Source organism: Caretta caretta, chromosome 22, assembly GCF_965140235.1.
Source record: "Caretta caretta isolate rCarCar2 chromosome 22, rCarCar1.hap1, whole genome shotgun sequence".
Classification (NCBI taxonomy): Eukaryota; Metazoa; Chordata; order Testudines; family Cheloniidae; genus Caretta; species Caretta caretta.
In genome coordinates, this window is record NC_134227.1 from 2,785,153 (window position 1) to 2,810,142 (window position 24,990).

The 24,990-nt window shown below is 48.0% G+C and overlaps 4 non-coding genes across 4 annotated transcripts; 2 read left to right on the plus strand and 2 right to left on the minus strand.

The window, feature by feature from the left end:
* The first annotated feature begins 2,078 nt into the window (after positions 1–2,078).
* On the plus strand, positions 2,079–2,160 carry TRNAS-UGA (transfer RNA serine (anticodon UGA)). Its single transcript has one exon. It is a non-coding gene; the product is annotated as a tRNA-Ser (tRNA).
* Positions 2,161–4,103: 1,943 nt separating this feature from the next.
* On the minus strand, positions 4,104–4,177 carry TRNAN-GUU (transfer RNA asparagine (anticodon GUU)). Its single transcript has one exon. It is a non-coding gene; the product is annotated as a tRNA-Asn (tRNA).
* Positions 4,178–21,187: 17,010 nt separating this feature from the next.
* Positions 21,188–21,269, plus strand: TRNAL-CAA (transfer RNA leucine (anticodon CAA)). Its single transcript has one exon. It is a non-coding gene; the product is annotated as a tRNA-Leu (tRNA).
* Positions 21,270–23,403: 2,134 nt separating this feature from the next.
* On the minus strand, positions 23,404–23,475 carry TRNAQ-CUG (transfer RNA glutamine (anticodon CUG)). The gene has a single exon. It is a non-coding gene; the product is annotated as a tRNA-Gln (tRNA).
* Positions 23,476–24,990: the final 1,515 nt, after the last annotated feature.

The following is a 24,990-nucleotide window of genomic DNA, read 5'->3' on the forward strand; positions in this document are numbered from 1 at the left end:
CTCAGGACTCTGAATCCTGCAATCTGAGTTCAAATCTCAGAAGCCATCTGCTTACAGAAAACCAGTACTCTAGCTGGGGTTTGAACTCACAACTGCAGCATGGCTCCATAAGTCCTGTGCACTAACCCATTGCACCACTGGAGCCCACAGTTAGGGGATTGTCTCTTTAGCTCATAGATGGATGGGTTGGCGGGCGTTGCATTACTAAAACAAATCCATAGGAAAGGCTGCAGAGCAGCAGCAACAGAGCTGGGGAGCCTCCTTCCGTGTGATCGAGCTGGTTCCCACCTTCCGCTGCTGAGGGGAAGGTTGGTGCTTTGAGCCACCCGGTGCTGGAACTTCTCCTGGGTGAGGTTAACGAGACTCTGAAGAAGCGAAGGGAAGTCTTTTCTATTTGTAGGCTCATTGGTCCCTTGTTAGGGTGATGCAGAGCTAAGTCCCGACCTGGGTGAGTCACAGAGAGGCTGTGTCCCATGGTGTGTGTGTGGGAGAGGGGTAGGGCAGGGTTGGGGTGGGCTCCAGGGGAAAAGGTGGGTGTGACAGTGTGTGGGGGAGAGGGAAGGGTGTGTTTCTTAAGATATAAATGAGGACAAACACAGGGGTAGTGACAGTGAAGCCCCGGGTCTGAGTGTTATGATTCTGTGCGGTTCTGCCATTCACCTTCCCCTCCTGTGGTCTCAGCTGTCATTGAATCCAGCATTTTTTCACCTGTCATCGTCCCAGAGGTGTCGCACATGCCCCAAATACAGAGTGTCCCTCTTGGAGACGCGAGGACTGGAGCGGATTTCAGCTGCTGGACAGCTCTGCTGGGTTTTCTACATTCGCAAGGGGAACTGCTGAGTGTTTACATTCATTTCAAGCATCCCCATTCAGCGGACTCCTGAACACACTGGAGATGGGTCTGGAAATCGATTTTCATTTGAAAAAGTTTTTAAACGGAAGCGCTTGGATTTGAACTAGGAACCCATTGCCCTGCAGGCAACTATTCAACCAGTGAGCAACAGTCTCAATAAAGACTGCCCTGTATAGCCCAGAGCAGGAACAGTATTGAACCTGGGCATTAGTAAACTTTATCTCTACACAAACCCCACGGCTTACAAGATCCCCACACCCGCCCTGTGCCACCAGAGCACAACAACAACTTTCCTTGGAGCACACACTGCTCCCCAGCTCCGTGCCCTTCCATCTCCCCAGCATTGCTCCAATGCCTTAAAGGAACAGGGCACAGGTAACTCGAACCTCTTCATCCCGATAGGTTTAATGTCCAAATAATTCCATGGAGACCAGAAGCGCAGAGCTCCTCTGAGTGTCAGCCCTATCCCGGTGTCGGTCCCCAGCAGTGAGTGTGGCCTACAATGGAGAGGTCACTTTTTTATAGTTTGAACATTTGTGGTTCTCCGGTAGAATTATTGTCTCTCATACGGCAGACCTGGTTTTCATTCATGGCCAGTGAAGAGCTGAGTATTATTGTCCAATGTAGAAGTTACAGAATTTAAACTAGGAAGAACGGTCAATTTTACCATCATTTCACACCTTTACACCCAAACATGATGACTTTCTGAATGAATCCTCGTTCATGCAGAAGATGTTGGGGGTGGGATGTAGGAGTCACTGGGGAAAACACAGAGACACAATTTCCTTTGCACAGATCCATGAACAGCAAAACTTCCCTATGTGTCCTGTCTGAGACAGGGCATTCAACTCCAGTGAACCCTTCTCTCCTGCAATGGCAATGGTCAGACAGAGGGGATGTGGCCACCTGCATCCCTGACAGGGAGATATTGGCTCGGCTCTTTCTTTATGCTGCTCTTGTTAGTCCATGACACATCAAGGATGGAATGCAAGGCTGAGTTCATGCACCAACCCCCTGAAAAATGTCCATGCCCCAGAGAAATCCTGACCCCTGCTATTGGAATGACGTGCTGGAGATTTGACTAGGAAAGGGACTGTCTGAATTGTCAGTGTGGGGAATGAACAATGATCTACAGCAATGTCTGCAAGGGAAGTGGATCTGAGCAATTTGAAGTGACAATTCTGTGAGAACTGAATCATAGTGTAGTGAAATAGCCATACATCACGTAGTTGTGGCCGAGTGGTTAAGGCGATGGACTTGAAATCCATTGGGGTCGCCCCGCGCAGGTTCAAATCCTGCCAACTACGGAAGGACAAAAGTGTTATGATTATTGCAATCTTAGTGCCGCAGCATGCGAACTGGAGCCAGATCTGGTCTCACTCTTAGTCTGTCTATACTTAAAACACTGCTGTGACAGTGCGATAGCACTTTGGAGTAGACAGTTGCTACAGCGAGTGGAGGGGTTTTCCCATCGCTGTAATAAGTTATATTCACAGAACAATTTTTCCTTCTATTTAGCTCTATCTAACCAGGGCTTAGGTCAGCTTAACTCTATTGGTTTGGGGGTGTGGATTTTTCACACCCTGAGAGACGTAGCTCTGCCAGTTAATTGCCCAGTGTACACCAGCCCTTAGATCCCCCTTAGGATTTCTATGCAGTCACTGAACTGTGAGAGGAAAACATCAGCTCACAAACACAGAGACTAAATTTCCCACAAAAAAAAAAGAAAAGGAGTACTTGTGGCACCTTAGAGACTAACCAATTTATTTGAGCATGGGCTTTCGTGAGCTACAGCTCACTTCATCGGGTTTGAAGTGAGCTGTAGCTCACGAAAGCTCGTGCTCAAATAAATTGGTTAGTCTCTAAGGTGCCACAAGTACTCCTTTTCTTTTTGCGAATACAGACTAACACGGCTGTTACTCTGAAACCTGTAAATTTCCCACAGTTAATCTCTCTGCAGTTTCCAGAACATCACAAAATTCAATTCATTCCTGCTAGGACAGAGAAAAAATAAGTGACACAAAGTTTTTGGCTTGATTAAATAAACTTATGGGTTTAATTAACATAGTAAAAATATATACCAATTCCTCTAAATAACACCATAACGTGAGATAAGAACAGAGACAAATCTTGTCAGTGACGACTAATTTTGGTAATGATCTTCCCTTTATTAATTTCCTCGCCACCCCCATTGGACGTCTGGGCCCCTCCAGTGTAACTGCTCTGCATTCGCCTTCCCGATAGAATTGGTTTTGGACACTCCCAACTTTGGAAAATTGTGCAATTCAGAATTTGAATAGTGACCCTGGCTCCTTCCTGCACCTGCTCTACATTGCTACACAGCACTTTCTCCACCTGCAGAGTCACCCCGCAGGGTTCAGCAGGGACCCCTGGCAAGGACAGTGGGTGCAGCTAACAGCCCGGTGTGCCTGGCAGTGAGGCAGGGGCAGCCCGAGGCTGGAAGCTCTGAGTCAGCTGTAAAGAAGCAACCCCCCCACACACGAGTACAGCGATTGAATTCCCCAACTTTAGCATCATGACACCCTGTAGAAAGCCCCACGTGTCCGTTGTTTTTTCACAGGGCAATGCAAAAATCAGATGACACCAATTTTGAAGTTTGAAGTTCGGAGATAGTTATTAAGCTTGCAAAAATATGCCAAAGATCCCTCTGCACAACACCGGAAGGTGAAATAGGAACAGAGACAAACCTTGTCAGCAAAGGCTAATTTCCCAAACGATCCTCAAAATGTTTCTAATTCCCATCTATCCTCCACAGGAGCTCTGTGCAGTTTAACTGTTCTGCAGCCAGCTGCCCATTAGAAATGCTTCTGTGGGACATTCCCAGACCTGGACATTTACGAACGACAGAATTTGAAGAGCAAACCTAGCTCCCCACACCAAGCGGGATTGGAGTGTTTTGTCCCTGGCACTTGGTCTTTTTCAGTAGTACAGACCCTCTCTTGCCCAGCCAGCCAATGAACTTGGGGAAAAGGTTGCAGGAAGCAGAGACCACTTGGCGGGAAGAGAGCGAAACGTTCCCGGCTGAAGGTTTTGTGCTCGGCCGTGAGGATTAAGCCCAAGCCCCTGGCATGGCTGCTGGGAGATGGGATTCTTTGTCGCATCCAGCGCACTCTGAGGGCCACCAGCTGAAACCACTGAGGCCAAGAGGGACGGTTTTGAGGTGGCAAAAAGGGACCTTTGAGGCTCCTAGCAGGTCTTGAGGAGCAAGAAAGTAGCACAGGCTTATCGCTGTCTCTGGGTGGGCTCGAACCACCAGCCTTTCGGTTAACAGCTGAACACGCTGACCCATTGCGCCACACAGACACCTAGAGACTGATGTGCTCTTACCAAAGCTGCTCTCTAGCAGCCTGCTTGTCTGGGGCAGAGTTTTGGGGTGCGGGAGGCAGTGAGGGGTACAGGCTCTGGGGGAGCATTTTGGTGCAGGAGGGGGCTCTGGGCTGAGGCTGAGTGTTGGGGTGTAGGAGGGGTGAGCGGTGTAGGCTCTGGGGGGGAATTTGAGTGCCGGAGGGGGCTCTGGACTTGGGCAAAGTGTTGGGGTGTAGGAAGGGTGAGGGGTGTAGGCTCTGGGGGGGAATTTGGGTGCAGGAGGGGGCTCCAGGCTGAGGCTAAGTGTTGCAGGGACAGTTCTAGGGGCAGGGGCAGCACGTGGAGCTGCCTCTCCCCCCTCCTTTCCCCACAGACCATAGAGATGTGCCAGCAGCCAGCCGGACTTTTAGTGGCTCAGAGATCGGGATCGACTGGCTGAGGCTCCAGGATTGACCAGTCGATCGCAGTTGATGGGTGGTGACCACTGTTATAAAGAGTAAACTGCAAGGGCCATGTGATGGTGCCAGAGGCTAAGAAATGAAAAGCCCCAAGTTCCCTCACTCCTCATTGACTCTGAACAGGGATTTATTTTCAAATCCCTTTAGTTCTGTGGCTGGTAAAATACAAGGACCAAGCCATTTCAAGAGCTGTGACACTGGGGTTCATAGAATCATAGAATATAAGGGTTGGAAGGGACCCCAGAAGGTCATCTAGTCCAACCCCCTGCTCAAAGCAGGACCAATTCCCAGTTAAATCATCCCAGCCAGGGCTTTGTCAAGCCTGACCTTAAAAACCTCTAAGGAAGGAGATTCTACCACCTCCCTAGGTAACACATTCCAGTGTTTCACCACCCTCTTAGTGAAAAAGTTTTTCCTAATATCCAATCTAAACCTCCCCCACTGCAGCTTGAGACCATTACTCCTCGTTCTGTCATCTGCTACCATTGAGAACAGTCTAGAGCCATCCTCTTTGGAACCCCCTTTCAGGTAGTTGAAAGCAGCTATCAAATCCCCCCTCATTCTTCTCTTCTGCAGGCTAAACAATCCCAGCTCCCTCAGCCTCTCCTCGTAACTCATGTGTTCCAGACCCCTAATCATTTTTGTTGCCCTTCGCTGGACTCTCTCCAATTTATCCACATCCTTCTTGAAGTGTGGGGCCCAAAACTGGACACAGGACTCCAGATGAGGCCTCACCAATGTCGAATAGAGGGGAACGATCACGTCCCTCGATCTGCTCGCTATGCCCCTACTTATACATCCCAAAATGCCATTGGCCTTCTTGGCAACAAGGGCACACTGCTGACTCATATCCAGCTTCTCGTCCACTGTCACCCCTAGGTCCTTTTCCGCAGAACTGCTGCCTAGCCATTCGGTCCCTAGTCTGTAGCAGTGCATTGGGTTCTTCCGTCCTAAGTGCAGGACCCTGCACTTATCCTTATTGAACCTCATCAGATTTCTTTTGGCCCAATCCTCCAATTTGTCTAGGTCCTTCTGTATCCTATCCCTCCCCTCCAGCGTATCTACCACTCCTCCCAGTTTAGTATCATCCGCAAATTTGCTGAGAGTGCAATCCACACCATCCTCCAGATCATTTATGAAGATATTGAACAAAACCGGCCCCAGGACCGACCCTTGGGGCACTCCACTTGATACCGGCTGCCAACTAGACATGGAGCCATTGATAACTACCCGTTGAGCCCGACAATCTAGCCAGCTTTCTACCCACCTTATAGTGCATTCTTCCAGCCCATACTTCCTTAACTTGCTGACAAGAATACTGTGGGAGACCGTGTCAAAAGCTTTGCTAAAGTCAAAAAACAATACATCCACTGCTTTCCCTTCATCCACAGAACCAGTAATCTCATCATAAAAGGCGATTAGATTAGTCAGGCATGACCTTCCCTTGGTGAATCCATGCTGGCTGTTCCTGATCACTTTCCTCTCATGCAAGTGCTTCAGGATTGATTCTTTGAGGACCTGCTCCATGATTTTTCCAGGAACTGAGGTGAGGCTGACTGGCCTGTAGTTCCCAGGATCCTCATTCTTCCCTTTTTTAAAGATTGGCACTACATTAGCCTTTTTCCAGTCATCCGGGACTTCCCCCGTTCGCCACGAGTTTTCAAAGATAATGGCCAATGGCTCTGCAATCACAGCTGCCAATTCCTTCAACACTCTTGGATGCAACTCGTCCAGCCCCATGGACTTGTGCACATCCAGCTTTTCTAAATAGTCCCTAACCACCTCTATCTCCACAGAGGGCTGGCCATCTCTTCCCCATTTTGTGATGCCCAGCGCAGCAGTCTGGGAGCTGACCTTGTTAGTGAAAACAGAGGCAAAAAAAGCATTGAGTACATTAGCTTTTTCCACATCCTCTGTCACTAGGTTGCCTCCCTCATTCAGTAAGGGGCCGAAACTTTCCTTGGCTTTCTTCTTGTGGCCAACATACCTGAAGAAACCCTTCTTGTTACTCTTGACATCTCTGGCTAGCTGCAGCTCTAGGTGCGATTTGGCCCTCCTGATATCATTCCTACATGCCCGAGCAATATTTTTATACTCTTCCCTGGTCATATGTCCAACCTTCCACTTCTTGTAAGCCTCTTTTTTATGTTTAAGATCCGCTAGGATTTCACCATTAAGCCAAGCTGGTCGCCTGCCATATTTACTATTCTTTCGACTCATCGGGATGGTTTGTCCCTGTAACCTCAACAGGGATTCCTTGAAATACAGCCAGCTCTCCTGGACTCCTTTCCCCTTCAAGTTAGTCCCCCAGGGGATCCTGGCCATCCGTTCCCTGAGGGAGTCGAAGTCTGCTTTCCTGAAGTCCAGGGTCCGTATCCTGCTGCTTACCTTTCTTCCCTGCGTCAGGATCCTGAACTCAACCAACTTATGGTCACTGCCTCCCAGATTCCCATCCACTATTGCTTCCCCCACTAATTCTACCCGGTTTGTGAGCAGCAGGTCAAGAAAAGCGCCCCCCCCAGTTGGCTCCTCTAGCACTTGCGCCAGGAAATTGTCCCCTACGCTTTCCAAAAACTTCCTGGATTGTCTATGCACCGCTGTATTGCTCTCCCAGCAGATATCAGGAAAATTAAAGTAAACATGCGATCTAGTAGCTTCCGTGAGCTGCCGGAAGAAAGCCTCATCTACCTCATCCCCCTGGTCCGGTGGTCTATAGCAGACTCCCACCACTACATCATAGATTCATAGATTCATAGATATTTAGGCCAGAAGGGACCATTATGATCATCTAGTCTGACCTCCTGCACAATGCAGGCCACAGAATTTCACCCACCACTCCTAAAAAAGACCTCACACCTATATCTGTGCTATTGAAGTCCTCAAATTGTAGTTTGAAGACCTCAAGGAGCAGAGAATCCTCCAGCAAGTGACCCGTGCCCCATGCTACAGAGGAAGGCGAAAAACCTCCAGGGCCTTCCAATCTGCCCTGGAGGAAAATTCCTTCCCGACCCCAAATATGGCGATCAGCTAAACCCTGAGCATATGGGCAAGATTCATCAGCCAGATACTACAGAAAATTCTTTCCCGGGTAACTTGGATCTTACCCCATCTAAAAACCCATCACAGGCCATTGGGCCTATTTACCATGAACATTTAATTACCAAAACCATGTTATCCCATCATACCATCTCCTCCATAAACTTATCGAGTTTAATCTTAAAGCAAGATAGATCTTTTGCCCCCACTACTTCCCTCGGAAGGCTATTCCAAAACTTCACTCCTCTGATGGTTAGAAACCTTCGTCTAATTTCTAATCTAAATTTCCTAGTGGCCAGTTTATATCCATTTGTTCTTGTGTCCACATTGGTACTGAGTTTAAATAATTCCTCTCCCTCTCTGGTATTTATCCCTCTGATATATTTATAGAGAGCAATCATATCTCCCCTCAACCTTCTTTTAGTTAGGCTAAACAAGCCAAGCTCCCTGAGTCTCCTTTCATAAGACAAGTTTTCCATTCCTCGGATCATCCCAGTAGCCCTTCTCTGTACCTGTTCCAGTTTGAATTCATCCTTCTTAAACATGGGAGACCAGAACTGCACACAGTATTCCAGGTGAGGTCTCACCAGTGCCTTATATAACGGTACTAAAACCTCCTTATCCCTACTGGAAATACCTCTCCTGATGCATCCCAAGATGACATTAGCTTTTTTCACAGCCATATCACATTGGCAGCTCATAGTCATCCTATGATCAACCAATACTCCAAGGTCCTTTTCCTCCTCCGTTACTTCTAGTTGATGCGTCCCTAGCTTATAACTAAAATTCTTGTCATTAATCCCTAAATGCATGACCTTACACTTCTCACTATTAAATTTCATCCTATTCCTATTACTCCAGTTTACAAGGTCATCCAGATCCTCCTGTAGGGTATCCCTGTCCTTCTCTAAATTAGCAATACCTCCCAGCTTTGTATCATCTGCAAACTTTATTAGCACACTCCCACTTTTTGTGCCCAGGTCAGTAATAAAAAGATTAAATAAGATTGGTCCCAAAACTGATCCTTGAGGAACTCCACTGGTAACCTCCCTCCAACTTGACAGTTCACCTTTCAGTAGGACCCGTTGTAGTCTCCCCTTTAACCAATTCCCTATCCACCTTTCAATTTTCCTATTGATGCCCATCTTATCCAATTTAACTAATAATTCCCCATGTGGCACAGTATCAAACGCCTTACTAAAATCTAAGTAAATTAGATCCACTGCATTTCCTTTATCTAAAAAATCACATCACTCTTGTTGCACACACTTCTAAACTTAATCCAGGTTGTGGATGCTGTTACCATATCTCAGACTGAATAATGATTTTAGATCTGATTCCAGGCAGCTTCCCAAAAGCAAACCCAGTTGGTTCTTCCCTACAATTGGTGACCCTGGACAGCAGGGGATCCCCTTCATCTGCTGGGGAACCTCTCTGGGTCCCACTGTCAGTTTTCCTCGATTTTCCAGCACTTCAGGTGCTTCTGACTCCTTGGGGAGGTTTTCCTTGCAAGGTCTGTGTGTGAATCTTTGTGTGTAGGAAGCAAAGAGTGTGGGACTGTCACTGAGCTGAAGGACGGAAATGGTTGGTTCAGAGAGATGGGGGGGAATAAAATAGTCCCAGAAGCAGAGGTGCTGGAATGGGTGGGGGAGGAAGTGGGGCCTGGCACCCAACTTTTAAAGGTTGGGGAAACTATGCTCTCCAACTCTTTACTGGCCCTAAGGGCAAGGGACTGCACGAGGGGGTGGAGAGGAGCAAGCAGAGGGCAGGGTCTCGGGGAGATGGGGCGATGTGGGGTTGGGATCTTGGGGGGGGGAGGAGGAGGGCTCAGGGGGAAGGGGTGGGGCCACAGCTTGGGAGCCTGTGGCCCCCACACCTTCGGGGGCTTCCTCAGCTTCTGCCCCCAAGGATGACGAAAGATTAGCAGGCTATTGTTTTAACTATTCGACCACTTTGTGAGGTGGGCTTGTTGTGACTTAACTGTTTCTAAGGTCTCTGCTGTCTGTAACCTTTTCCCAGTTCATTGGCTGACTGAGGGTGGTGCGGGGATGGTTTGGCTTTTGAAAAATCTTTCTCTGTGGTATTATAAAGGAGTAAGTGACAGGAAGAACATCCCTTCCCCCCCCCCCCTTGGTGCAGGGAGCCGGGTTTGCTGCTCAAATTCTGTATTTCACCAATACCAAGGTCTGGGAATGTCCAACAAGGGCAATTCTAATGGGAAGATGGATGTAGGGCACTTAACCTGTACAGATGTCCTATGGCGGTGGGGTGGGAATTAAGAATATTTTGAGGATCTTTGGGGAAAAGTGACTTTACTGACAAGGTTTGTCTCTGTTCCGGTTTCACCTTGTGGTGTTTGGTCAAGAAATTACTGTGTATTTTTCTACTATATTAATTAAACTCTGAACATTATTTAATCAGTCGTAAACATTAGTAGCACTTGAATTTCCCCTCTGCTAGCAAGAAAGAACTGAAGTTTATGACTTTCTGGGAAGGGCAGAGATAGTAAATTGGGGGATTTCAATGGTGGGTGGGTGTTTTACGCTCCCATCTCAGTGCACGGAGTGAAATACTCAGGCAATGTTTGTACTGCACAGTTATGTCACTGGAACTGACACAGTTATTACATTGCTTGGGTGTGTGCCCACTTGGCTCCTTGTGTCAGCAACGCGCATCCTCGGTCATCTGCCACGAGATCCAGCTAGGTCGGGGCTGTCCTGGGCTCTGTGCGGGGAGGGCTCAGCTGGGAGAAGGGGCAGCCTAGGGGAGTTTTTCTCTGATATATAAGGGCTTTGTCAGCAGGAAGCTGTAGGTCACATGCTGGGGGTGACAGTGGGGTTTGAGCTGGGGCAGCAGCAGCAGGGGAGCAGTGTGTGTGTGTGTTTGTGTGTGTGTTGGGGGGGGGGAGTCACTTGATAAAAATGAACCTGCCAAACCTCTCTTTCGCTGGAGCAAAAGCCTCTCATTTATCACCTCAACTCCCCTCATAAAAATCTCCACCCCTCCCCCGGCGCTGAGGGACCCCCTCACTCCCATGGAGATTTTTAATTCTTCTAACTTGTCCTTGGCCTTGTCCAAATGGTTTTCCCAGACAAATTATCAAGGACATTTCAAATGAGAAAAACAAAACAAAACAAATGCAAACCACAGAACCCCCCACCACACACATTTTGGGTCTGAATTTTTCTATTGAAATATGAAGACAATAAAATTCATCCCTCTGTTGGCCAGAACCCAAAGCTAGACCTCCCCCTGTCTCTGTGACTTCTGCTACCAAACCAACAATGCACTAACGCCTCTTGTGAGACATTCTCCTGCACAATACTGCTATTCCAGTTATTGACTCCAGGAAACATTTTCCTTAGCCTGGTTCTGTGTGTCACTGGTTTCTCTAGCACACATGTTAGTCCCTGGTCCTGTGGTCCAGACATCCTCATTCACATCAAGCTTCAAGTTGAGAATCATTTCCCATTCCCGCTTTGTGGGAGGGGAGACTTTTGAAAGCCCTCTCTGTGCGACTGCACATGGCAAAGCAAAGAGAACAAACCCCAAATGCTCCCTGTGCTTTTGGAGCCAGGTTTGCTGTGGAAATTCTGTATTTCACTTCAATCTCTTTGGTCACTTGATTACAGACCTAAAAGTGGCAATTCTTCAACAAAAAAAACTTCAAAAACAGACTCCAACGAGAGACTGCTTGTCAAGGTTCCTTCCCCGCTCTGAACACTAGGGTTCAGATGTGGCGACCTGCATGAAAACCTCCTAAGCTTACTTTTACCAGCTTAGGTTAAAACTTCCCCAAGGTACAAACTATTTTACATTTTGCCCTACGACTTTTGCTGCCACCTCCAAAAGTCTAACAGGGTTTTTTTATTAGGAAAGAGCCACTTGGAAATGTCTTTCCCCCCACAATCTTCCCAAACCTTACCCCCTTTTTTCTGGGGAAGGTTTGATAAAAATCCTCACCAATTTGCATAGGTGTCCACAGACCCAAACCCTTGGATCTTGAGAAAAATAAAAAAAAACAGTTTCTTAAAAGAAGAATTTTAATAAAAGTAAAAAAGAATCACCTCTGTAAAATCAGGCTTGTAAATACCTTACAGGGTAATTAGACTCAAAACACAGAGAATCCCTCTAGGAAAAACCTTAACTTACAAAAAACACAGCGACAGGAATATCCATTCCATTCAGCAAAGCTTATTTTCTCAGCCATTTAAACAAATCATAATCTAACGCATATCTAGCTAGATTACTTACTAAGTTCTAAGACTCCATTCCTGTTCTGTCCCCGGCAAAAGTATCATACAGACAGACCCAGACACTTTGTTTTCCTCCCCCTCCAGCTTTGAAAGTATCTTGTCTCCTCATTGGTCATTGTTGTCGGGTGCCAGCGAGGTTATCCTAGCTTCTTAACCCTCTACAGGTGAAAGGGTTTTTCCTGTGGCCAGGAGGGATTTTAAAGGTGCTTACTTTTCCCTTTATATTTATGAAACGCCCCCCAAATCTCAGCTAGGGTGAAACGCTGGCTGGGATTTCTTCCTGGAGTTCTAGGAAAAAACAGAGTTAATAAGACACATGCACCTCGAACTATACTAGCAAGTATATAAAGACTAACAATATTTTCCACATCTCAAAGACGATTTTAACCAGTTGATTCTGGGAAACTTTCACGGGAGAGTGCATCAGCCACTTTTTTAGAAGCTCATGAGATGTGTTGGATGTCGAAATCAAAATCTTGGAGAGCTAAACTCCACCGAATAAGTTTTTTGTTATTTCCCATGGCGGTATGAAGCCACTGCAGCGCAGCATGGTCGGTTTGCAGCTGGAAATGCCGTCCCCAAACATATGGGTGTAGCTTTTCCAGAGCGTAGACAATGGAGTAACATTCTTTTTCCCTGACTGACCAGTTGCTTTCCTCTCAGACAGTTTTTTGCTGAGAAACACTACAGGATGGAATTCTTGCTCAGGTCCTTCCTGCATTAAAACTGCTCCCACACCATGCTCAGACGCATCTGTGGTTACTAGGAACGGTTTGTCAAAGTCTGGGGCCCTAAGTACAGGGTCAGACATGAGTGTTGCTTTAAGGTGGTTAAAGGCCTTCTGACACTCTTTGGTCCACTGAATGGCATTTGGCTGTTTCTTTTTGGTTAGGTCTGTCAGTGGGGTGGCGATTTAGCTGTATTGCGGTACAAATCGTCTGTAATAATCGGACACGCCTAAGAAGGATTGAACCTGTTTCTTTGACTTTGGGACAGGCCACTTGTGGATAGCATTCACTTTGGCCTGTAGGGGTTGACAGTTCCTTAACCCACCTGGTGTCCAAGGTAAGTCACTCTGTTTAGGCCTATTTGACACTTCTTAGCCTTAACAGTTAGTCCTGCCTCCCTTATGCGCTCAAGGACTTTTTGTAGATGTTCCAGCTGTTCTGCCCAGGAATCAGAAAATATGGCCACATCATCAAGGTAGGTGACTGCATATTCTCCTAATCCCGCTAGGAGACCATCTACAAGTCTTTGGAAGGTGGCGAGTGCCTTCCGCAGCTCGAAAGGGAGTACATTAAATTCATACAGCCCGAGATGTGTGGTGAAGGCTGACCTTTCCTTCACGGATTCGTCTAGCAGTACCTGCCAGTACCCCTTGGTTAAGTCCAAGGTAGAGATGAACTGGGCCTGTCACAGGTTCTCTAATAGTTCATCTGTGCGTGGCATTGGATAGTTGTCTGGGCGAGTTACAGCATTTAGCTGAACTCCAAGGTTCACCTTTTCCACGCCACCAGCACTTTCCCCTTCGTAGTAGGCCACTCAGCGTCGTCTCCTCCCTGGGCTGTAAACTGACAAACCTTTAATTCTCTGGAATAAAAGGGCTTTAGGGAATTAATATGGTACACCTTAAGCTTTCGGTTGGAAGTGGAAAATGCTATGAGATAATTAATGGCTCCTAGGCGCTCCTGGACCGTGAATGGCCCTTCCCACGACGCTTCCATTTTATGGGCCTGGAGCGCCTTTAAGACCATGACCTGGTCCCCTACTTTGAAGGAACGCTCTCTGGCATGTTTATCATACCAGGCTTTTTGCTCTTTTTGAGCATCCTGTAAGTTTTCTTTAGCAAGGGCTAGAGAGGTTTGGAGGGTGTTTTGGAGGTTGGTTAGAAAGTCCAGAATGTTAGTTCTTGGAGAAGGTGTAAATCCCTCCCGTTGCTGCTTCACCAACTGTAATGGCCCCTTAACCTCACGGCCATATACAAGTTTAAATGGGGAAAACCCTAAACTGGGGTGTGGTACAGCTCTGTAGGCAAAGAGCAACTGCTGCAACACTAGGTCCCAGTCATTGGAGTGCTCATTTACGAATTTACGTATCATGGCCCCCCAAGTTCCATTAAACTTCTCCACCATGCCATTTGTTTGATGGTGGTAAGGAGTGGCAACCAAGTGATTTACCCCATGAGCTTCCCAAAGGTTTTCCATAGTTCCTGACAGAAAATTAGTTCCTGCACCTGTGAGGATGTCGGAGGGCCAACCTACCCTGGCAAAAATGTCTGCTAGTGCCTGGCACACACTTTTAGCCCTGGTGTTGCTTAGAGCTACTGCTTCCGGCCATCAGGTGGTAAAATCCATGAAAGTCAGTATGTACTGCTTTCCTCTGGGTGTTTTTTTTCGGAAAGGACCCAGAATATCCACAGCTACTCACTGAAATGGAACTTCAATGATGGGGAGTGGCTGGAAAGGGGCTTTGACCTGGTCTTGGGGTTTTCCCACTTTTTGGCATACCTCACAAGACCTGAAAGAGGTAGAAACATCCTTGCCCATTCCCTCCCAGTAGAATGACCTCCCCAAACGGTCTTTGGTCCTGTTCACCCCAGCATTGCCACTAGGATGATCATGGGCTAAGCTCAAGAGCTTGTCCCGGTACTTAGTTGGAACTACCAACTCTCTCTGAGGATGCCAGTCTTCCTGGTGTCCACCAGAAAGAGTTTCCTTGTATAAAAGTCCTCTTTCGACAAGAAACCTGGATCAATTAGAAGAGCTGAGAGGTGGTGGTTGGTCCGTGCCACCGTCCAAGCTCTCTGGAGCCTTTCATCTGCTTCCTGTTCGGTCTGGAACTGTTCCCTTGATGCTGGAGGCATCAGTTCCTCATTGGATTGTTTTCAGAGTAACAGCCGTGTTAGTCTGTATTCGCAAAAAGAAAAGGAGGACTTGTGGCACCTTAGAGACTAACCAATTTATTTGAGCATGAGCTTTCGTGAGCTACAGCTCACTTCATCGGATGCATACCGTGGAAACTGCAGCAGACTTTATATACACACAGAGAATATGAAACAATACCTCCTCCCACCCCACTGTCCTGGAGGGGGGTGGGGGGGGTGCGAAAACCTGGATTTGTGCTGGAAATGGCCCAACTTGATGATCACTTTAGATAAGCTATTACCAGCAGGACAGTGGGGTTTCCGTTGACTGTGAACCACTCTCCACTGGTGCACTATGTTGGGGTTCAGGCTCCAGCTGAGCCTCTTGTGTAGGGTACGGCTGCTGGTGTTTCAGGTTCGGTGGGGCCCTCTGGTGTTGAGGTTGCAAGTACTGGGATTCAGTGCTGGCAATGGGTCTGGTGCTGGTTGTTCCGCTGGTTCTGGTTCTGGGACTGGCTCTGTCTGGGTCTCTGGGACTGGATCCACTACAGCTATTGCAGACATTGGCCTGGGGTCCGGGTCCATCACCTCTGACTGGGTCCTGGTAGAAGTTTCCGGAACGGAGCTAGGCGTGACGGCTTGTTTAGCCTGGCTGCGGGTGACCATTCCCACCCTCTTGGCCCGCTTCACATGATTGGCCAAGTTTTCCCCCAACAGCATGGGGATGGGATAATCATCATAGGCTGCAGAAGTCCACGTTCCTGACCAGCCCTGGTACTGGACAAGCAACTTGGTTGTAGGGAAATTGGAAGAGTTGGACTTAATGGGTTGAATCATCACTTGGATCTCTGGGTTGATTAAATTGGGGTCCACTAAGGAAGCACGGATAGCTGACACTTGTGCTCCGGTGTCCCTCCATGCGGTGACCTTCTTCCCATCCACACTCACAGTTTCCCTCTGCTCCAGGGGTATCTGGGAGGTATCTGGGCCTGAGGACCTCTGGTGTGATCCGGGAGCAATGAACTGTAATCTGTCAGGGTTCTTTGGGCAGTTGGCATTTACATGCCCCAGCTTGTTACATTTAAAACATTGCCCAACTGTCGGGTCACTGGGGTGAGGTGGGTTGCTAGAGAACAGTGTGGTGGGACGATAAGGTGTCTGGAGGGTTCTTTGAGGGGTAGCTGGGGCCTTGGGCAGCCCCCGGTTGTAGGGTGTGGTCTGGGGTTGTCCCTTCTGGTATCCGCTCCAACTGTAACCAGTTTTTTCTTTTCTGTCACCTCCACCCATTTGGCTCCAATCTCCCCCACCTCGTTTACAGTTTTGGGCTTCCCCTCTAGGATCTATCTTTCTATTTCCTCAGGAACACCCTCTAAGAACTGCTCCATTTGCATGAGGAAGGGCAAATCTTCTGGAGATTTAACACTTGCTCCTGATTTCCAGGCATCCCAGTGTTTCACAATGTGGTAGGCATGTCAGTTAATTCCACCTTAGGGCTCTGAATTGCCGACAGGAATGCTCGGGTGTTAGCCCCATTCTGACTCTCAACTTGGATTTAAAAAGTTCATACTGGTTCATTTGTTCCTTACGCATTTCAGCCACCACCTCAGCTAAGGGTCCACTGAGCTGCGGCCTCAGCTCTACCATGTATTGGTCTGCAGAGATGCTGTTCCCAAGGCAGGCCCTTTCGAAGTTTTCTAAGAAGGCCTCGGTATCATTGCCTGGCTTGTAGGTGGGGAACTTTCTGGGATGGGAAGTGATACCTGTAGAAGGATTGCTAGGGTTTGTTGGTATATTCTGCTGAGCCTTTGCCTCCTCCATCTCCAGTGCATGCTACCCCTCTTTTTCCTTCTCCTACAGTTATTTGGCCTTTGCCTCCATTTCTTTTTCCTTTGAATCCGCTGCTCTCTTGTGGGCAGCCTCTTGTTTTTTTTCTGCCTCCATAACTCTCCTATGAGCAGCCTCTCGGTGTTGTTCTGCCTCTTTTGCTGACTCCATTTTTCTCCTGTGGGCAGCTTCTAGGGCTTTTTCTGCCTCTTTCACTGCCTCCAGTCTGCCCAACTCCAATTTGTGCTGTCTCTTGGTTTCTGTCATATTTACCTCTCCATTTTTAACTAACTTTACACCCGAGAGTTAGAAATAAAACAAACAAACAAAAAAATTTGGCTTGTTAAATTTTGCTGTGCTGTAATATGATACCTATATTCTCTGATAGTGATGGTCAGCCTACAGAAAAATCCCCCCCCCCCAAAAAAACAACAAAAATCCACAAAAAACCCCCCAAAACCCTAACACCTTTGTCTCCAGGCAAATAGGCAAAAAACCCCTCTAGTTGCTCTTCGATAAAAAACAGCTTCAGGTCTGTGAAGACTTGTGAATTTCCCTGCAGGAGGTTAACTACCCTGCCTTTAGGTAGAGAAAACTCCAGCTCACAAAAGACAATTCCCTTTTGTCTCTGCTCTGGCCCCAAAGCAGAGAAAAAAAACTCAAACTGTTTTCACTTGGAAACCTGCTTTCCAGCAGACCAAAGGAAAAAAAAATCCCTTTTAAAATCTAGGCTTCTGGTTCAAAAAATCTCAAATTGATCTCAAAATGATTTCAAGTTAATCCCACCACTCTGCCACCATGTCAAGGTTCCTTCCCCACTCTGAACTCTAGGGTATAGATGTGGGGACCTTCATGAAAACCTCCTAAACTTACTTTTACGAACTTATGTTAAAAGTTCCCCAAGGTACAAACTATTTAAGCCCTTGGACTTTCGCTGCCACCACCAAACGTCTACCCGGGTTTTTTATTAGGAAAGAGCCTCTTGGAAACGTCTTTCCCCCAAAAATCCTCCCAAATTTTACCCCCTTTTTTTCTGGGGAAGGTTTGATAAAAATCCTCACCAATTTGCATAGGTGACCACAGACCCAAACCCTTGGATCTTGAGAAAAATTAAAAAAAAAAAAACAGTTTCTTAAAAGAAGAATTTTAATAGAAGAAAAAATAAAAAAGAATTAGCTCTGTAAAATCAGGCTTGTAAATACCTTACAGGGTAATTAGATTCAAAACATAGAGAATCCCTCTAGGAAAAACCTTAAGTTACAAAAAACACAACAACAGGAATATCCATTCCATTCAGCAAGGCTTATTTTCTCAGCCATTTAAAGAAATCATAATCTAACGCATATCTAGCTAGATTACTTGCTAAATTCTAAGACTCCATTCCTGTTCTGTCCCTGGCAAAAGCATCCCACAGACCGACACAGACCCTTTGCTTTTCTCCCTCCTCCCAGCTTTTGAAAGTATCTTGTCTCCTCATTGGTCATTTTGGTCAGGTGCCAGCGAGGTCATCCTAGCTTCTTAACCCTTTACAGGTGAAAGGATTTTTCCTCTGGCCAGGAGGGATTTTAAAGGCGTTTACCCTTCCCTTTATATTTATGACCCTGCTGAATTGGAATTAATTTGCAAACTGGATACAACTAACTTAGGCTTGAATAAAGACTGGGAGTGGATGTGTCATTACACAAAGTAAAACTATTTCTCCTTGTTTATTTCCCCTCCTACTGTTCTTGTAAAGTGCTGGAAATGGCCCACCTTGATTATCACTACAGAAGGTCACCCTCACCCCATCCCACCCCCTTCCCCCCCCCCCGCTCTCCTGCTGAAATAGCTCACCTTTCCTGATCACTCTCCTTACAGTGTGTATGGTTTCAGAGGAACAGCCGTGTTAGTCTGTATTCGCAAAAAGAAAAGGAGTACTTGTGGCACCTTAGAGACTAACCAATTTATTTGAGCATGAGCTTTCGTGAGCTACAGCTCACTTCATCAGATGTTTACCGTGGAAACTGCAGCAGACTTTATATACACACAGAGAATATGAAACAATACCTCCTCCCACCCCACTGTCCTGCTGGTAATAGCTTATCTAAAGTGATCAACAGGTGGGCCATTTCCAGCACAAATCCAGGTTTTCTCACCCTCCACCCCCCACACAAATTCACTCTCCTGCTGGTGCTAGCCCATCCAAAGTGACAACTCTTTGCATAATCAAGTCGGGCTATTTCCTGCATAGATCCAGGTTTTCTCACATCCCCCCCACCCCCATACACACACAAACTCACTCTCCTGCTGGTAATAGCTCATCTAAACTGACCACTCTCCAAGTTTAAATCCAAGTTAAACCAGAACATCTGGGGGGGGGGGTAGGAAAAAACAAGAGGAAACAGGCTACCTTGCATAATGACTTAGCCACTCCCAGTCTCTATTTAAGCCTAAATTAATAGTATCCAATTTGCAAATGAATTCCAATTCAGCAGTTTCTCGCTGGAGTCTGGATTTGAAGTTTTTTTGTTTTAAGATAGCGACCTTCATGTCTGTGATTGCGTGACCAGAGAGATTGAAGTGTTCTCCGACTGGTTTATGAATGTTATAATTCTTGACATCTGATTTGTGTCCATTTATTCTTTTACGTAGAGACTGTCCAGTTTGACCAATGTACATGGCAGAGGGGCATTGCTGGCACATGATGGCATATATCACATTGGTGGATGTGCAGGTGAACGAGCCTCTGATAGTGTGGCTGATGTTATTAGGCCCTGTGATGGTGTCCCCTGAATAGATATGTGGGCACAATTGGCAACGGGCTTTGTTGCAAGGATAAGTTCCTGGGTTAGTGGTTCTGTTGTGTGGTATGTGGTTGTTGGTGAGTATTTGCTTCAGGTTGCGGGGCTGTCTGTAGGCAAGGACTGGCCTGTCTCCCAAGACTTGTGAGAGTGTTGGGTCATCCTTTAGGATAGGTTGTAGATCCTTAATAATGCGTTGGAGGGGTTTTAGTTGGGGGCTGAAGGTGACCGCTAGTGGCGTTCTGTTATTTTCTTTGTTAGGCCTGTCCTGTAGTAGGTAACTTCTGGGAACTCTTCTGGCTCTATCAATCTGTTTCTTTACTTCTGCAGGTGGGTATTGTAGTTGTAAGAAAGCTTGACAGAGATCTTGTAGGTGTTTGTCTCTGTCTGAGGGGTTGGAGCAAATGCGGTTGTATCGCAGAGCTTGGCTGTAGACGATGGATCGTGTGGTGTGGTCAGGGTGAAAGCTGGAGGCATGCAGGTAGGAATAGCGGTCAGTAGGTTTCCGGTATAGGGTGGTGTTTATGTGGCCATTGTTTATTAGCACTGTAGTGTCCAGGAAGTGGATCTCTTGTGTGGACTGGACCAGGCTGAGGTTGGTGGTGGGATGGAAATTGGTGAAGTCGTGGTGGAATTCCTCAAGGGCTTCTTTTCCATGGGTCCAGATGATGAAGATGTCATCAATATAGCGCAAGTAGAGTAGGGGCTTTAGGGGACGAGAGCTGAGGAAGCGTTGTTCTAAATCAGCCATAAAAATGTTGGCATACTGTGGGGCCATGCGGGTACCCATAGCAGTGCCGCTGATCTGAAGGTATACATTGTCTCCAAATGTGAAATAGTTATGGGTAAGGACAAAGTCACAAAGTTCAGCCACCAGGTTAGCCGTGACATTATCGGGGATAGTGTTCTTGACGGCTTGTAGTCCATCTTTGTGTGGAATGTTGGTGTAGAGGGCTTCTACATCCATAGTAGCCAGGATGGTGTTATCAGGAAGATCACCGATGGATTGAAGTTTCCTCAGGAAGTCAGTGGTGTCTCGAAGGTAGCTGGGAGTGCTGGTAGCGTAGGGCCTGAGGAGGGAGTCTACATAGCCAGACAATCCTGCTGTCAGGGTGCCAATGCCTGAGATGATGGGGCGCCCAGGATTTCCAGGTTTATGGATCTTGGGTAGTAGATAGAATATCCCAGGTCGGGGTTCCAGGGGTGTGTCTGTGCGGATTTGATCTTGTGCTTTTTCAGGAAGTTTCTTGAGCAAATGCTGTAGTTGCTTTTGGTAACTCTCAGTGGGATCATAGGGTAATGGCTTGTAGAAACTCGTGTTGGAGAGCTGCCGAGCAGCCTCTTGTTCATATTCCGACCTATTCATGATGACAACAGCACCTCCTTTGTCAGCCTTTTTGATTATGATGTCAGAGTTGTTTCTGAGGCTGTGGATGGCATTGCGTTCCGCATGGCTGAGGTTATGGGGCAAGTGATGCTGCTTTTCCACAATTTCAGCCCGTGCACGTCGGCGGAAGCACTCTATGTAGAAGTCCAGTCTGCTGTTTCGACCTTCAGGAGGAGTCCATCTAGAATCCCTCACCCATTGTTTCATGTTCTCTGTGTATATAAATCTCCACACTATAGTTTCCACTGCGTGCATTCGATGAAGTGAGCTGTAGCTCACAAAAGCTTATGTTCTAATACATTTGTTAGTCTCTAAGGTGCCACAAGTCCTCCTTTTCTTTTCAAGCCTGGACACTGTGATTATTTACCAATTTCTGTGGCATTGAAGCACTAGTGTGCTCGCAGCTGCGATGGCCAAGTGGTGAAGGCATTGGAGTCAAAATCCAAAAGGGTTCCCCTGCGCAGGTTTGAATCTTGCTCACAGCAAGGCCTGTCTTTTAGCCAGTCTCTAACCTGGGCAATACTCTCTACAACCCCTGAGACCCTCTCAATTCTCTCCCAACCCCAAGTAAATCCTGTTCTGCTCCTTTCATAGAGATCCCTGGGACACCACCTTACACTGTGTCCCTGAGGCGTCAGACTAACTCTCAGCACCTGAAGCCTCTGCCACTCACCTAACGCCCCCTGCCCCATAGATCAGCCATAACCCTGGTTCTGTTCCTCTCTCTAGAGTGTGAAGGGAGCCGTCAGTGCAGCCAGAGGTGCCGACTCAATGAGTGCTACAGGGCTGCAGCACCAACGGAAACAAAACAAGAGCTGCTCAGCACCCACTGGCAGCCAGCTCCTCACAGTACCTCCCACCTGCTAGCAGGCCTAGCCCACAAGCTCCTCTTCTTCAGCACCTCCCACCTGCCAGTGATCCCGTGTGCAGGAGGAAGAAATAGGACAGAGTGGGGGTTTGGGGCAGAGGTCAAGCAAGCCCCAGGAAGTCTCAAAGTCAGCACCTCTGAGTACAGAAGACTTCCCTGAGCCTGAGCTACCAGGATCCCTGCCACAGAGCAGGGTGCACAAGTCTCAACCTCCCTTTCCCACACATGGCTCTGGACACCACCAGGAATGATTTGGCTCCTGGCACGCAAGAGCTGAGTTGCCTGGACAGGGGCTTGAACCCTGGTCCCGCCCATTAAAAGCCTGATGCTCTGTGGACTGAGCTGGTCAGGCTTGCTGAGAGCCTCTCCCCATCCTCTTTTTCTCCACGGCCACTGCCGATTCCTCCTCCTCTTCCTCCCTCCTGCACCTCAGGGTCAATAAATCTGCACCTAGACAGCCGGCCCACCTGCTGCACCCCAATCCCCCATGCCTAAGCCTCCCTTAATTCAAAGTCCTGCACCTGGCTCCATACAATTAAGTCTCATGTCTCGCTGGGAATTCGACTTCTTGTGCCCAGAGAGCCTCTGCCCCCCTCAGTAGCTGACCTGAGAAACACAGTGTCCACCTTTCCAAAGAAGTGTTTGGAGAGGCATCTCTCCTGTGACCACGTGGCCTAATGGATAAGGCACATGACTTCAGATGAGGTGATTGAGGGTTAAGTCCCTTCATGGTTGGACTTGTGCAGTTTTTCCTTAGTGCTGAAAGTCCTGCTTTCTTCAGGTCTGGATCCTCTTCTTGGCTGTTCAGGCCAATGCTCTGGCTTCAGCTAGACCCCCGGGAAGGAGTTGGGTTTGGGAGTTACAAAGCCTAGGGCGTGAGCCCGAGGTACGTCCAGTCTAGCCTTTGCCATTCCTGACTTGCCAATGTAAATGGACAGATGACCGGGCTAGCGTGTAGAGCAGTATCCCTCCTCCAAATGTGCGGCTGTCCCTGTGCCTGAGGGGGCTAAATAGTGCCTTTGGAGCTGGGTGTTTCTCTGCTTCTCGCCAGCTAGGGAAAAGCCTCTTGGGGTAAAATCTCCTGCCCCACTGCAAAAGTGAGCACCTGAGTGGGAACGGTCAGAGGCCCCACCAGGGGGTGGCCCTGCTTTCCTACCATCTTCTGATGCTGGCCACTGAGCATCAGAAGCCACCCCACATGCTGGTCTCTGGGTGGCCTTCAGTGGGTGTTTGGCACAGCAGGGAGCAGGCTGGCGGCCAGGTGTCATATGCCCGTCTGCTGGCCATGCATAGGCATGGTCCTCCCCTCCTCTTGCCCTATCCTATGTTGCTCTGTGGCTTATAAACCTTCCCTTGGAGCTCTCAGCACCAACCTCCTCTGCTCCAGGTGTCCAAAGGAGGAGAGGTGCGCTGGGCTCCAGCCTGGGACTCTTCCTCCCTCCTTTCTGATCCTGACTATGATGACTGGCCCTGGCACTCCTTACCTCATGCACCATGCGGGCAAGATGAAAAGTGTGACAGCAAGCGCAAGGGCCAAACATGTGGGGATCAGGTGAAGCGGTGAGAATCCCAACCACCAGGTCAAACCACAGGACTGCAGGCATCAGTAGCCAGTTCCAGAGCCCCAAACAATGGCAGCCATCCCACTCAAACACCTCGCTCCAGTGGGTACGAGTCACCAGTAGAAGGTAAACAACTTGCTCTTGCTCAGCCGGAGACAGGAGCACTTTGAGCTCCAGGGATTTACCACGAGGTCCCACTGAGATTTGAACTCAGATTGCAGGATTCAGAGTCCTGAGTGCTGACCATTACACCATGGGACCAGCCTCTGCTGCTTTCTATGTCCATCAGTGACCCTCACAGGGCTGGCTTGTGTAAGGGGACTGTTGGCCCTTTACTAAAACTTAGTGGGATTTTTGGTTGGCTAGTTCCCAGTCCCAATAGAAGGGGGAAGGGTCAATGGGAAATCAGGACCCTGAGTGTGACAGTGCCCTGGGGCAATGGTCACCAACAGGTAGGGAACAAGTGACAATTTTTGATTGAGAAAAATTCCTGGTGAAAATTGGCAAAGCTGTGGATATTTTGCAAAGTTACAGTGAATTTACACATGAAGATACACACAGAGAGAAAGAGAAAATCACACACTGCACAGCCCCATACAGGTATGAACAAAAACCACACACACAGGCAGAGTTTGAGTCTCATAGCCAAGAGGGTGTTCCCAAAGGTGGTTTGGGGAGCAAAGATTGAGGAGGGTCAGGGAGTGAAGAATCACAGAATGAGCCATGCTCTGGGATCTGCTTGACCCCTCCTGACACAGGTGGCTGGTGGATAACAGAGCATTGTAGATGTGTGAAATCTGCCCTGCACTCGGAAAAGGGAGGGACCTCAGTGTCTTCTGAGCTGGGATTGTATTTTCCACAGGGCAAAATGATTGGCAGAAGCCATTTGCTTAAAGAAAACCAGTGCTCCAGGTGAGGTTTGAATTCAAAACCTCAGCACTATTCCAGACAGGACTGCTCTATAAGTACTATGTGCTAACCCATTGCACCAGTGGAACCCCTAGTTAGGGGCTTCTCTCCTTGTTCCATGAATGTATGTACGGATGAGGGGGTTGCATTATCTAAAACAAATCCATATTAAATGCTGCAGGATGGCAGCAACAGAGGTGGGGAGCCTCCTTCCGTGTGATCGAGCTGGTTCCCACCTTCCGCTGCGGAGGGGAAGGTTGGTGCTTTGAGCCACCCGGTGCTAAAACTTCTCCTGGGTGAGGTTAACGAGACTCTGAAGAAGGGAAGGGAAGTCTTTTCTATTTGTAGGCTCACTGGTCCCCTGTTGGGGCAATGCAGAGGCAAGTCCCGACCTGGGTGAGTCACAGAGAGGCTGTGTCCCATGGCGTGTGTGTGGGAGAGGGGTAGGGTAGGGTTGGGGTGGGCTCCAGGGGAAAAGGTTGGGTGTGACAGTGTGTGTGGGAGGGGGAAGGGTGTGTTTCTTAGGATATAAATGAGGGCAAACACAGGGGTAGTGACAGTGAAGCCCCAGGTCTGAGTGTTATGACTCTGTGCAGTTCTGCCATTCACCTTCCCCTCCTGTGGTCTCAGCTGTCATTGAATCCAGCATTTTTCACCTTTCATCGTCCCAGAGGTGTCGCACATGCCCCAAATACAGAGTGACCCTCTTTGAGACGCGAGGACTGGAGTGGACTTCAGCTGCTGGACAGCTCTGCTGGGTTTTCTATATATTGCAAGGGGAACTGCTGAGTGTTTACATACAAGCCCTGGCTGGGATGATTTAACTGGGAATTGGTCCTGCTTCGAGCAGGGGTTGGACTAGATGAC